The sequence below is a fragment of the Helianthus annuus genome, chromosome 3 (genome assembly GCF_002127325.2).
Source record: "Helianthus annuus cultivar XRQ/B chromosome 3, HanXRQr2.0-SUNRISE, whole genome shotgun sequence".
Taxonomy (NCBI): Eukaryota; Viridiplantae; Streptophyta; class Magnoliopsida; order Asterales; family Asteraceae; genus Helianthus; species Helianthus annuus.
The window spans coordinates 102717780-102731530 of record NC_035435.2 but is presented as its reverse complement, the minus strand read 5'-3'; the positions used below and the strand labels follow the sequence as shown (position 1 = coordinate 102731530).

The 13751-nt window shown below is 34.6% G+C and overlaps 1 long non-coding RNA gene across 2 annotated transcripts; it reads left to right on the top strand.

The window, feature by feature from the left end:
* The first annotated feature begins 5356 nt into the window (after positions 1–5356).
* Positions 5357–9917, top strand: LOC118490319. Of its 2 annotated transcripts, XR_004889205.1 has the most exons (4): positions 5357–5619; positions 9390–9451; positions 9567–9713; positions 9906–9917. It is a non-coding gene; the product is annotated as an uncharacterized LOC118490319 (long non-coding RNA). The 2 variants fall into 2 exon arrangements; XR_004889204.1 differs by lacking the exon at positions 9390–9451.
* The last annotated feature ends 3834 nt before the right edge of the window (positions 9918–13751 follow it).

The window sequence follows — 13751 nt, the reverse complement described above, 5'->3', positions numbered from 1 at the left end:
CACTTTTCGGAGGCTTGTTTCAAAGCTACTTCTAATCTCGGCATATTGTCTATCAACAACATGATCAACATACAGTACAAGTTTATCCAGTGTGTTGCGATGACTTGGAAAGTGACTTTTTAATGTTGCATGCATGCCCTCAACCCTGTTGGTCGTAGTTTGGTGAAAGTTGATAGTTTTGTTAATCCAGCAAGATACAAACTTTTCACGGTACGGATCCAACCAGGATTTCTTCAAATAATCAAAAACCTCTAAAATTAAAAAACGTAAATAGTCAGTTTTTGTTATTATATAAAATCTGAACATAATTATGTAAGAAATACTCACGTTCACGGTCATCTTCTTTCAGTTGTGCTTCAAGGTTTTCCAAGTTATACCTGTATATTTCCTCGGTCGTAGACTCGCACAATGTCCAAAATGTACGTACGAATTCTTTCCACTCCTTGTCAGAGAATTTCTTCTTGCTGTTCTTATTAATATTTTGTTGAATATGGAACCGACAAAGATACTTATGCGCTTTTGGAAAAACATGTTCACACGCGTTCATTAGCGCAAAATCCCTGTCTGTTAAAATCACGCGCGGTTCCATACATCCTACCAGCATAGACTTGATCCTCTACAACACCCATAGGTAGTTCTCTGACTTCTCAGCGGAAATTACCGCACAAGCAGCCGTAAACGATTTGTTTGTCGACGTTATGCCTACGACCTAAACAAATGGCAGGTTGTACATGTTCGTTTTGTAGGTGGCGTCAATCATTAGCACATGCGGGAAGGCACACCACATAGTGAATGATTTTTCGTGAACAAAGAAGACGTCTTCAACTTCGTTCGATATCTCATTCGTGCGCATGTAATAAGTGTAATTTTTTTCGATAAGAATGTTTTCAAGTTTTTGCATCGGAGACTTACCGACATTTTTTTCGGCGTTGATCTTCTGAACAGTGTTGTGTATATCTTTCGGAATAAGCTTTCTAGCCGGATTGTTTTTTGTCAGCGTTCGCCAGATACTTTGTTTGGGAATATCTTGCTCTGCCAACTCCTTAACCAGTTTTTTGTCCTCCGAAGAAAGCCTTCTCGCATACGCGTGACCCTCGAAGTTTTCAATAGGAGTGTGGTTATGCTTCGCCTTCATCACCTCGATCCTCCAAACACTTCCGGATGATTCTGAAAACCCGATCATCTCGAACGGGCAGTCTATTTTCTTGCTACCCGTTTTCCTCTGTGTAACTATACTCTTATGCTCCCCACCAAAAGTACATTGAAACCAAATCTTGTAATTCTCTCCTCTTTTATTCGACCTCTTAAGCACAATGAGGTAACCATTGTCTTTTGCCGTGTCTTGTACCCAACGCACCAACTCTTTATGTGACGAAAAGGTCTGCGTTGTATCAAATGAAAATGTAACCGGGTAACAACCTTCCTCGTCAACAGACACATCCTCCGGCTCACCATCGTCACCGAGGTTCAAATAGACTTGATGTTCAAAGCTCTGTTCACAACCGTAACTCTGGTTTGGATAACACTCCTGCTGTACAAAGCTTTGCTCGCCACCGTAACCGAAATTCGAATAACCTTGTAAGCTCTGTTGACAACCGTAACTGTCGTTTGGATAACACTCCTGCTGTACAAAGCTATACTCGCCACCGTAACCGAAATTCGAATAACCTTGTTGTGCGTAAGGGTCCTCCACAGGGGTATTCAAATCCAGCTTCACCGTGTTATCACGATAACGAATGCCAGATACAACCTCTGTCTCCCTCAAGTTGGACGACATCGGTTTCTCAAACGAGTCAGAAATAGCGATCCCCTCGTAAGAATCAGGAACAACTGACTCGTCAGAATATTGACCGAAAAGATAGTTGCTTAACCACGACATCGTTTTTTCAAAACATGTAACTAATAGAGCAAAGAAAATCGACAAAAAACAAATCACCAAATGATGAATGTTGAGTCTGAGCAGGGATTTAAAGTGAACATTTGGGGTCGAAGCGCCGCGCTTTGGCCATAGTGCGGCGCTTAGGGTTCACGGGACAACTGAAACCTCGTATCACATTTATGTCTCTGCATGTCAGTCAGTCAGTCAAACCTCGTATCAACTTTTGTCGACCTAAGCGCCCCGCTTTGGCCATAGCGCGGCGCTTAGGGGTGTGAAAATTATTTTTGGCGTGTGTAATTAGCATGACCCTTTATTTTTCCAACCAAATCAAGCCCGAACGTGTTTCTACGTCTCCATAATGTGTAAACATGGTTAATGATTGGTCTTAACAAATTCGTAAAAAATGTCATTATAACAAATATGTATACAAACTATAAGCTTAATATTTAGTTTTCTCTCTATTTTTAAAGCAAACAAATCAAGCAAATAAAAGATGATGCAACAACTTCTAATCATCCGGCAAATACCACCAAAGCATGCGGTGAACCATCCAATAGAATATCAAGTTTCCGAGAGTACCTATATCAGCAAGGATATCTGTTGAAATTGTACTATGTAAAATAGTAGGTGAATCCGTTGATCATATACACAAGTGAATAATGTCTCTTTGCAGCTTTTCAAGTAAATGGTAATATCATAGTTTCCTTTCCTTATATTCTGATGTAACCTGAGCATGTGTATTATTTATTTACTTTTGTCTGTAATAGGAATGGCCAAAAAGTTTTGTTCGTGATAATTGCTATTGGGGTCTTTAAGCGTAGTCTTGGCCTGGCGCTCCCCTCCAGATTACTTACTACTTACTGGTTCGTTGGAGCAGCGGCGTGGTACTGTTGCGGTACCGGACAACGAGTAGGTTGTTCATGCGATGTCAACTCGGAAATAGCAGGTTTCCGTTAGGAGTTGTTTCGAAGGTTGTTCGAAATCAACAGTCTAGCTCATGCCTGTGATCCAAGTTCAATCATCGTAATCAAAACAATCAGTCAAAATTGAATTCTTGTTCGGGTTTCGAAGTTGTTAATCGGAACCGACGTTAGAGAGCTCATGATCGGGACCGAGTGAAGGGTGCGACGTCAGCAGTGGCTTAATGGGAGCAAGCCAGGTTCCGACTTGCAATCAAAGGCGACACAATACTTGATATAAGTGGTTTTTCGTTTTTGTTTCGATTAATATTTTTTTGCAAATTGTTGACTTTAAATGTTTCTCTTGGAAACTATGATTTGAAAACGGAGTTATTGCAAGTTGATAATAGGAAGTTTTGTTACAGAAAAGTCAACTTAGAGGTTTTCTTTTTCTTTGGAATTGCGATAAAAAATGGGTCTTTTAATTTTTTTTTTTTTTTTTTTGCTACGGTCAAATGGAAAACAATAATAAGTCCATTTTTTTTTCAATAATTTTGGTTTTATTATTTGGGTTGGACAAGAGGGTTCAATTTAAGATTTTAATTGTTATTCGGTTTTCGAGAGGTATTCGTGACCGGGTTTTTGCAAGCAAGCGGGTTCGGTTCAGAAGAGTTGTTCAGGACTGATTTGTTTGTATTTGTTCCAACGGAATGGAGCAAGGGGGTTCTACACAGTTAACTTACAAGAGACGAGGTAAGATGACGGACGGGGATAGACCACCACCGGCTATGCTTAAGGATCAGAGTACCACAACTTTACAATGTCCAATGTTAACCGAAACAAATTACAACATCTGGGCGATTCCTATCAAGGCAGTATTCAAGGTTCATGGAACACAGCAAGCTTTAGAACCAGGTGAAGAAGAGGTAGAAGCCAAAAAGGACGACATGGCAGTTGCACTTCTAATACGAGACTGTATTAAGGCGGCTCGAGACAGACAGAAAAGCTACACAGATAGATGCCGCAAACCATTGTCTTTCGAGGTTGGAGACAAGGGTTTGTTAAAAGTCTCACCATGGAAAGGCGTAGCTAGATTCGGGAAGCAAGGAAAGCTTAGCCCGAGATACATAGGACCACGGAATCTTGGAAAAGATTGGAAACGTCGCTTACAAGTTAAAGTAGCCAGAAACACTTAATAGCGTTCACGACACTTTTCATGTGTCAAATCTGAAAAAGTGTCTTTCGGAAGAATCACTTATTATTCCCCGGACGAAATCCATATAGACGACAAACTCCATTTCATTAAAGAACCTGTTGAGGTTTTGGATTCAAAGATTCATAAAACGAGGAGAAGTCGTATCAAACTAATCAAAGTCCGATGGAATTCGAAACGCGGACCCGAGTTCATGTGGGAACGAGAAGACAAAATTAAAAGAAAGTACCCTCGCCTGTTTAAGAAAGTCCCAGCAAAGAGTAATGCAACTTAAAATTTCGGGACAAAATTTTCTTTAAGAGGATGAGAATGTGACAATCGGCAAAACTCCGGTAATTCCGTACAACCTGAGCAACTAAGTACATTAATTATTTTCGCGTGTTTGACTTGATTTTATTTAATTAAGTCATAAAAGTCTAGGGATTATAAAAATCATAGCTAAGTATGATAACAAATCCGTTGCGATTAGAAACAATATCCTAAATCATAGCTAAGTATGATAACAAATCCGTTGCGATTAGAAACAATATCCTAGACTGACACTAGGAACGCGAATAAACGATACTTGTCAGTACTAGTCGCGGTACAGTCTGACACGATAAAAACAAGACATACAAATATGTCTACACAAATGTTCGATAGAATTCTATCAAAAATAACATGTGCCTTATTATTTAGAAAATCCCAATTAAAAACCAAATTGTCCAAGTCCGCAGAAAAATACAGTAATCCTGCGGAAGTGTACAGCATTCCGCAGAACGAAACAGTAATTCTCCAAAAACCCAAAAATAAATATTATTTGACATGAATAATATAATGGGGAATAAAAACCACACAAAATCCGCAATTGAATCCTATTGCGTTAAGCTGCGCGGCTAGTTCAGTAAACTGAACTGCCTGACAGCAAAGCCGGTACCTGAATTGTGTCAGAAATAATAAAATTTTTAGTCCAAAAAGTTGGATTAATAATTTGGATTTGTGCAAAAACAATTTTTGTCATGTATTTATATAAATAAAACGCAATGTCAGTATTTAACCGGGTACAGGACCTGAACCAAATTTTTCACCCGTTCAACGAACTAATAATTTTGGTGGGTTAGTTTTATCTAGTGTCACATTACTTTAAAGTATGAAAGCTTGAAACATTATAGAAATTTTTATATAAATTATCAAAATTTATAAAGATTTGTATGATAATCAAGTTTTATAAAAAAAATATGCAAAACTCCTTCCCCCATACTTATTCACGGTTTGTGTGGGTCCCCATACCCACTAACCTTTCAATTTGATGTGTTGTAAGATTATGGAGAATGCTAAGTGGTTCATGGATGTCATCCCTTTTATTCATTCCTATTTTGGATCAAATTTGAAGTCCATACATGCATACACCTCATATCTTTTCTACTAACTCACTTCCATCAACATTTCAACTCCTTTCTTTCTCTCTCCAAAATTCGACTAACCCAAACACACCTCCATATTCATCTTTCAAAATTCAAAACACATCAATTCAAGCATGTTTGAATGAACTAAGGTCTTGGTAAAACTTGAAGATACATTTGGAGCACCTTAGAAGTCTTGGAGTTCTTGGATCATCATATCTTCATCTTGTTTTTATTAGCAAACTAGTAAGAACCAAAACTAGCATTTTACCTTCTTATGATTTTTGATTAAACAATATGTACAAGTTCATCTTGAATCAAAACCAAAACAAAACCCACATGAAAAACATTAAGAAAAACCAAAACCACAATCTTTATCTTATGATTTTTCTATGATTTTGGCATGAACTTGGAGAAATTTAGACTAGTGAACATGAATCTTGGTTATTTTTGTATAAAAACATGATCTAAACACATGCATGTTAGATCAACCAAGATTCACCAACAAAAGTGATGAGCATGGGTTATCATGAACATGCATGCTAGAGAAGTATGAGAAATCATTTAAATCCAAGAAAATAAATTTTTGAAAAAATTCTTGACTAAAGTTTCCATTTCTGGAAAGAATCAAAAGTATGAAATATGTTAGTAGAAAAGGTGCTGAACACATATTTGTGCTTCAAATGACTATATGAGTCATCTAAAACAAGAATTTTAAATAAAATCTTGTTCTACAAATTTTTGGCAAAAACTAAGAATAAAGTTTCTTTTTTGGGAAAGTTAAGAACTATATCATGTTCATGATACTTTTGTTGACAAATTATGATGAATATTGATACTTGATGATGTTTTATGTTGAAATAAATTGAACACAAGTTGTATAAACTTGGGAAAAATCCTTATTTCAAACAAAACTATGGCAAAAATTTTATAAATTTTGTTATGTTCAAAAATTTGTTAAACAATGAAATTTGTAACTATGGAACTATTTGAAGTCTTTAAACAAGGTTAAACGGATTCTTGGACAAGGTTATGAACTCATGTTTTATAAAAGATTTCTAAACGAAAATTGACAAGTATATATTTTAGGTAAAATATATACTTTCAAAAAGATTTATCAAGTATCATAAATATATATTTTTGAGAGTGGTGATCCTGCGGAAAGTGTGTTTTTCCTTGAAAGTCTAGGAAGCGATCTGGGCCATCCAATAGGAGTGTTTAATGGTTGAGATCATCTTGGTGGCATTTTGGTAATATGTGTTTCTTAAAAATAGGATTATTTAATTAATCGGGGGTAGATATGTCATTTAGCTTGTTTTAAATATGGAAATAACTGTCATTCCATAAACCACCCCACATTTCTTGCGATTTTCTCTCTCTCTTTCTCTCCCTTTCTCTCGTCTCTCTCTCTCTCTTCCGTCTATCCTTCATGAAGAAACATAACATCGAGAAAACACATCGTGACAAATGTCACCCATCGTAACAGCATCAATGGTAAAACATAGCATCAAGAAATCCTCCAACATTACTGGCATGAATGCTAAAACATAACGGTATTAAACTGCTGGCTGTTAAAACACAATGTCAAGAAATCCTCCAGCATTACCAAGATGGATGGTAAAACACAGCGTCAAGAAATCCTCCGGCATTACCAACATTAATGCTAAAACACAACTGTGTTAATCTGCTTGCTGTTAAAACACAATGTCAAGAAATCCTCCAGCATTACCTGCATGGATGGTAAAACACAGCGTCAAGAAATCCTCCAACATTACCAACATGAATGCTAAAACACAATTGTATTAATCTACTTGCTGTTAAAACACAATGTCAAGAACTCCTCCAGCATTAACAGCATGAATGGTAAAACACATCGTCAAAAATCCTCCAGCATTACAAGCATAAATGCTAATACACAACGGTATTAATCTGCTTGCTATTAAACACAATGTCAAGAAATCATCCAGCATTACCAAACATCATTCATATTATGGGATCTATAAAAACATTGACTTTAACCCTCTAACTGTTAAAACACAGTACCAAGAACATGCTGATAGATTCCAGATAAAGTTTAACAATCAGCGATGAATCTTGTGAGCAAGAAAACGAAAGAATTATTGAGATCCGAATTCGTAAACAAAAATTCCGAAAATTATGGAGGAAATCGGTTTCATTCGTGTACATGGATAGTTAGTTTTTGAAGATAATTTCCTAAAATAAAAATAGATTGTGAAAGTACATAATTGCCCTTCTAGTTAAAATCTTTCAATGCCACGTGTCGCATTCTGATTGCTTCCTAGACTTTCTAGGAAAAATCCACTTTCTACCCAACTCCTCCTCATATTTTTTATATGTATAATATGTATTTAGTTCAAGTAGGAATGAATACAAAATTTATACACAACTACAAAAATTATAAAATATATATTAACACTTGAAAATAAGACTATAAAATGTAATGTCCACCCTTGTACATAAACATGCAAATATACAAACGGACAAATTCGGACACTTTGGACGAGATGGACTTTTGGACAAAATAAAATGGCACAAACTAAACAAATGACATAAACGAGACGGACGACGCGAACGGGACAAACGACACGAATAAATCAAGCCGACACGTAGTAAACGATTGTAACAAAATACGAGCCGTCACACACTCTATAAAGCTTATGCATTAAAAAGATTTCATACATGGCATAAGTAACAATTTTTATAAAAACTAGATTTTTATAAAAATACAAGTATTATTATTATATAGAGGAGGAGTTGGGTAGAAAGTGGGTTTTTCCTAGAAAGTCTAGGAAGCAATAAGAATGTGACACGTGGCATGGAGGGATTTTAACTAAAAGGGCACTTGTGTAATTTGACATTTTATTTTATTTTTGGAATTTTATCTCTCATTAACTAACAGTGCCTATAATTATGGAAACTGTTTCTCCAAGATTTTTTGTATTTCGCAACCTTCTTCTTCTTCGTCTTCGTCATCATCAAACACTTCTCCATCTCCACCATCTCCGAGTTCATCATCGCCATTCAAATACTGTTCGTATCATCTCCGTTTTCTTGACGATGTGTTTTAACAACAAGCAAATTAATACAGTTGTGTTTTAGCAGCAAGCATATTCATACAGTTGTGTTTTAGCATTCAGATTCATACAGTTGTGTTTTAACAGCAAGCAGATTCATACAGTTGTGTTTTAACAGCAAGTAGATTCATACAGTTGTGTTTTAACAGCAAGAAGATTCATATAGTTGTGTTTTAGCATTCAGATTCATATAGTTGTGTTTTTTAACAGCAAGCAGATTCATACAGTTGTGTTTTAGCATTCAGATTCATACAGTTGTGTTTTAACAGCAAGCAGATTCATACAATTGTGTTTTAGCATTCAGATTCAAACAGTTGTGTTTTATTAGCAAGCAAATTCATACGCTGTGTTTTACAATCCATGCTGGTAATGCTGGAGGATTTCTTGATGCTGTGTTTTAACAGCAAGCAGATTAGCAAGAAGATTAATACGATGTGTTTTCTTGATGTGTTTCTTCATGAAGAATAGAAGGAAGAGAGAGAGAGAGAGAGAAAGGGAGAGAGTGAGAGAGAAAAAATCGCATGAAATGTGGGTGGTTATGGAATGACAATTATTTCCATATTTAAAACAAGCTAAATGACAAATCTACCCCTGATTAATTAAGTAATCCTATTTTTATGAAACACATATTACCAAAATGCCACCAAGATGATCTCAACCATTAAACACACTCATTGGATGGCCCAGATCGCTTCCTAGACTTTCTAGGAAAAACACACTTCCCATAGGATCCCCACTCTATATATATATATATATATATATATATATATATATATATATATATATATATATGTATATATATATACGAAAACACAAACAAAGAAACCAAACGATTACGAGAAACTAAAAACGATATACAAGATGAAATACTTGTACGATAAACAAACATAAACCTGGCTAACAAGATTAGAACACTTGTAGGTCGAGAAACAAACAACGAACCAGGAATCGAGTAGATATTTGCACGGAACGCAAATCTATGAGTTCATGTTTCCCCTTTTACTTTGATTGTTTATAGTTTTAAACTTTCGGGTATGTATACATGTTCCAAATAAGTATGATGCTTACCATGAAACTATTTTGATCACATGCGGATAGGTGTTTAAAATAAAGGGACCATTAAGGAATAACAAGTACCGAGGAACATTTGGCAAGCCCCACTCTTAACGACAATGATTACGGCGATCGTTAAGAGTGCCTTTGTATCCAAACTAGTGTCGTTGACACACACGATAAATTGTCAAGGTTTGGTTGCCTCCTATTCTGGCATACATATTAGTGTCCTTGCAAAACACTAATGATCAAACGATTTTTCATCATACTATACAAAACAAATTTTACAACTTCAAATGTTTTGGAGACTCATTTGATGCAAAAACTAAATAACATGAATTCACCAACTTTTGTTGACGTTTTCAAAACTAACATGTATTACAGGAGATTAGTGGACGGCTTTGGAAAAATATGTTCGTGTTGTTATCAAGAATTCAAGCTTTTGAGATGTCATTCGTTTTCAGTTATCATGTTATGTGGAACTGTTTTAAACTTTGAACAATGTTAGTAAAGTTGTAGTTGTTTTTAATTCCAAACAAGATGTTTGTATTGTAAATTATGGTTTCGAAACAAATGTACGGATGAACATCTTTTGTGTTTTAAATATGTTGTTTACTCGATTGATTGTAACGATTGCCGCTCTAGCCACACCTCGTCATACGCTTCCGCATAAATCGAAAATCGAGGTGTGACATAATTGGCTTGTTCATCTGTTTACCCTTTAGAAAATTTGGATATATGATTTCATTAATACCATTTCAATAGTTATTGTTTTATAGCGAACATCATAGTTATCAATATTAGAGATAAAAGGTAAATTCTCATTCTAACAATATAATCCATATGCCCGTGGCTTTATATACTAGTGGCATTTTGGAGGTGCGATAAGGTTTTGGGACCAATAGGTCCTGGGTTTGATTCCCACAAGGGGTTTTTTCCAATATTTATTGTGTTTCCTCCTAAATTGGTTTATAGGCGTTTGCCTAGTGCAGATGGATATGATTGGGTGGTTTTGCTGATGACACCAAGTGGTCCGTCAATGATCCAAATTTGTCGTTAAAAAAACAATATAATCCATATATTTAAATTAGTTGAGCTATTTTAAATATAGAGAAAAATGCAATTTGCGTCCCTGTGGTATGTGTGAAACATCAACCTGAGCCCCTAAATTCATTTTTTGGTTTTTTGAGCCCCTGAGCTTATAAATTCATAACACTTTGAGTCCCTCCGTCACACTTCCTTCTGTTTGACTGTTTGCTACAGGGGTAAGACCGTCTTTTAGATTTCTTTCCCTTCTAAAAACCCCAAAATTCATTACTAAGCCCTAATTTAGTCCCGCCAAAAATAGAGACGGTTGAAGGTGGAGATGAAGGTGTATCAGCCCACCGTATAAAACCATGGTTGTAAAACAAGGTTTCCAAGGCCGAGTACTCCTCGAGTAGTCGCTACAAGGTAGGCTGCCGAGGCGACTTTCTTTGACTCCGCCTAATTACTCGGAGTCGGTAAAACGCGGTCAACCTCGGCCAAAATTGGATCTAGTAGGTCAATTCGGGCCTAGTTTGACTTAAATAATAATAAAACATAATTTCTATGCCTATCATATTAAAGAATAAATATCATTTTCACGTATTTTGTTATAAATATTAGTAAATTTATGTTTTTTTGACATATATTTAATCTCCAAAAAGTAATTTCTTTATAATTTAAGATGTCCGAGTACTCCTCGAGTACTCTCCGCCTAGACCGAGTACTCTCAACTCCCCAGTCGACTGACTAGGGAGCGCCTAGCGACTTTTACAACCATGTATAAAACCACAATATTTCTTTTGTAAAAACACATCAATCAGGAAATAGCCATATAGTTAACTTCAATCTTTCTTCTATAATTTTAACTTACACAGCATAAGAAGCGTCGATTTGGATTAGCTTCGGTCTTTGAAACCTTGTACCAAGTCGCTGCACCACATGAATAGAGGAATTGAGAAGCTTCCCCGCCCTGAGATGAGCTTGCAGCGGATTTTTGAGACATCTTCACAATAGATCAGGTTGGATCGATCGATTTGGGAATTAGGGTTCTAGGGTTCGTATGAGATCAGTTGTGTTATGAATCAGTTTGAGCAATTTAGGGAATTAGGGATTATATGTGTTTATCATTAAGGATATAAAGGACATTTCACAATTGTCAAACAGTCAAAAAGACGGAAGTGTGACAGAGGGACTCAAAGTGTTATGAATTTATAAGCTCAGGGGCTCAAAAAAACAAAAAATGAATTTAGGGGCTCAGGTTGATGTTTCACACATACCACAGGGATGCAAATTGCATTTTTCTCTAAAATATACAAATGATTGAATAAAAAGATCTATTATAGTTCTTGAAAACTTACTCTATACTTAACTTTATGGTCCCGTTCAGTTTTATACGGTCAGTTTTGAGTATAAATCGTAAACCAAACCGTTCACCACGGTTTGAGATATTTGAAACTGACCCACAGAAAGTTATATTGAAAAACCAACCACGAAACCAAACTGATGTCTGGTTTGACCGGTTTCACGATTTTAAACCGAACTATGAACACCCTAGCATTTAGTAGTCGACCTAATAATAATTACATAAAATTCTCGTTTATTAGGTTTTTGATTTTTCAAAACAAAAAAAATCAATATAATAATAATAACAACAACAACTAGCTAGTTTCCCAACCACACGTTGCGGTGGGAATCCAGCACATGCAAAACCCATGACGACAATGATAGTTTACGAACCGTGCGTTGCGGCAGGGATCCAGCACATGCAAAACCCATGGTGACAAACATGCAACAACTGTGACGACAAAGATAGTTTACGGATCATTTGGTAAGTTCAGTAAAGCTTAGAGGTAGCAAAGTAATTTAGCATCGTTATTCTAAACTAGTATATATTTGAGAAAAAATATAAAAGCTAAAAGGTTATAATAATTAATAAATAAATATATATTTACTATTCATCGTCACTCAAATATAAAAATATAGTATAATATAGTATAGCATAGAATGGTATAGTATAGCATACCATATCATGGTATAGTATAATATACTATAATATAATATAATAGATGAGTCTTGGTGGTGAGTGCATTTTTGTACTAAACTATCACATGTACAATGTACAATATGAAACATAGAAGTCTCATAGCTTCTTTTGTTAATAATAAAAAAATGTTTTATTTCGAATACAATTCCTTTTTTAATAAAATTTATATCTGAACATTGAAAAAAAGTTAACCACGATTATTTTTTTTTATAAAAAGATAACGAAATAAAAGCTAAAAGGTTATAATAATAAATAAATATATATTTACTATTCATCGTCACTCAAATATAAAAATATAGTATAGTATAGCATAGCATAATAAAATATAATATAATAGATGAGTCTTGGTGGTGAGTGCATTTTTGTACCAAACTATCACATGTACAATATGCAACAAAGATGTCTCATAGCTTCTTTTATTAATAATAAAAAAATGTTTTATTTTGAATACAATTCCATTTTTAATAAAATTTATATCTGAACATTGAAAAAAAGTTAACCGCGATTATTTTTTTTATAAAAAGATAACGAAAGCAGAATTTCCAAAGTTCCCATAATGTACATAGTTTTTTAATTTGATTTTTTTTCTTATCGAATAATAAGTTGAATAATATTTAACTAATTTCGATTAATGATATTCACCCTTCCGGTTACTACATGTCACTAGTCAATTGAAAATTCGAGACTTTGACGGGATTGAAAATCGACATATGTGATACTTATATTATTTCCAAAATAAATATATGTAAATTGTTAAATAATTTTTCTAATATTATTTTAGTATAAGTATAAGTAGGAAAGTATACTTGTATTTATCTATAAATACTTATGTATTTTGTGCTGATTGCCAAAAATCATGTCTTATGATTTTTAGTATTTTCTGGAATTATATACCTTAAAAATATTATATTTTTAAGATTTGCTTGTAGTACATATATATTTTGTCATGTTTTTTAAATTTATATCTATATATACTTTGTCATGCTTGTTAAATATATATATATATATATATATTTATTACTTGTCCAGTTTTTGTATAATTCCCATTAATTGTAGTAATTATATATTTTTCTATATATATATATATATATATATATATATATATATTCGTTCAAATATTGTCCAATTCCAAGTCCATGAATTGTTAAGGAATATATTTA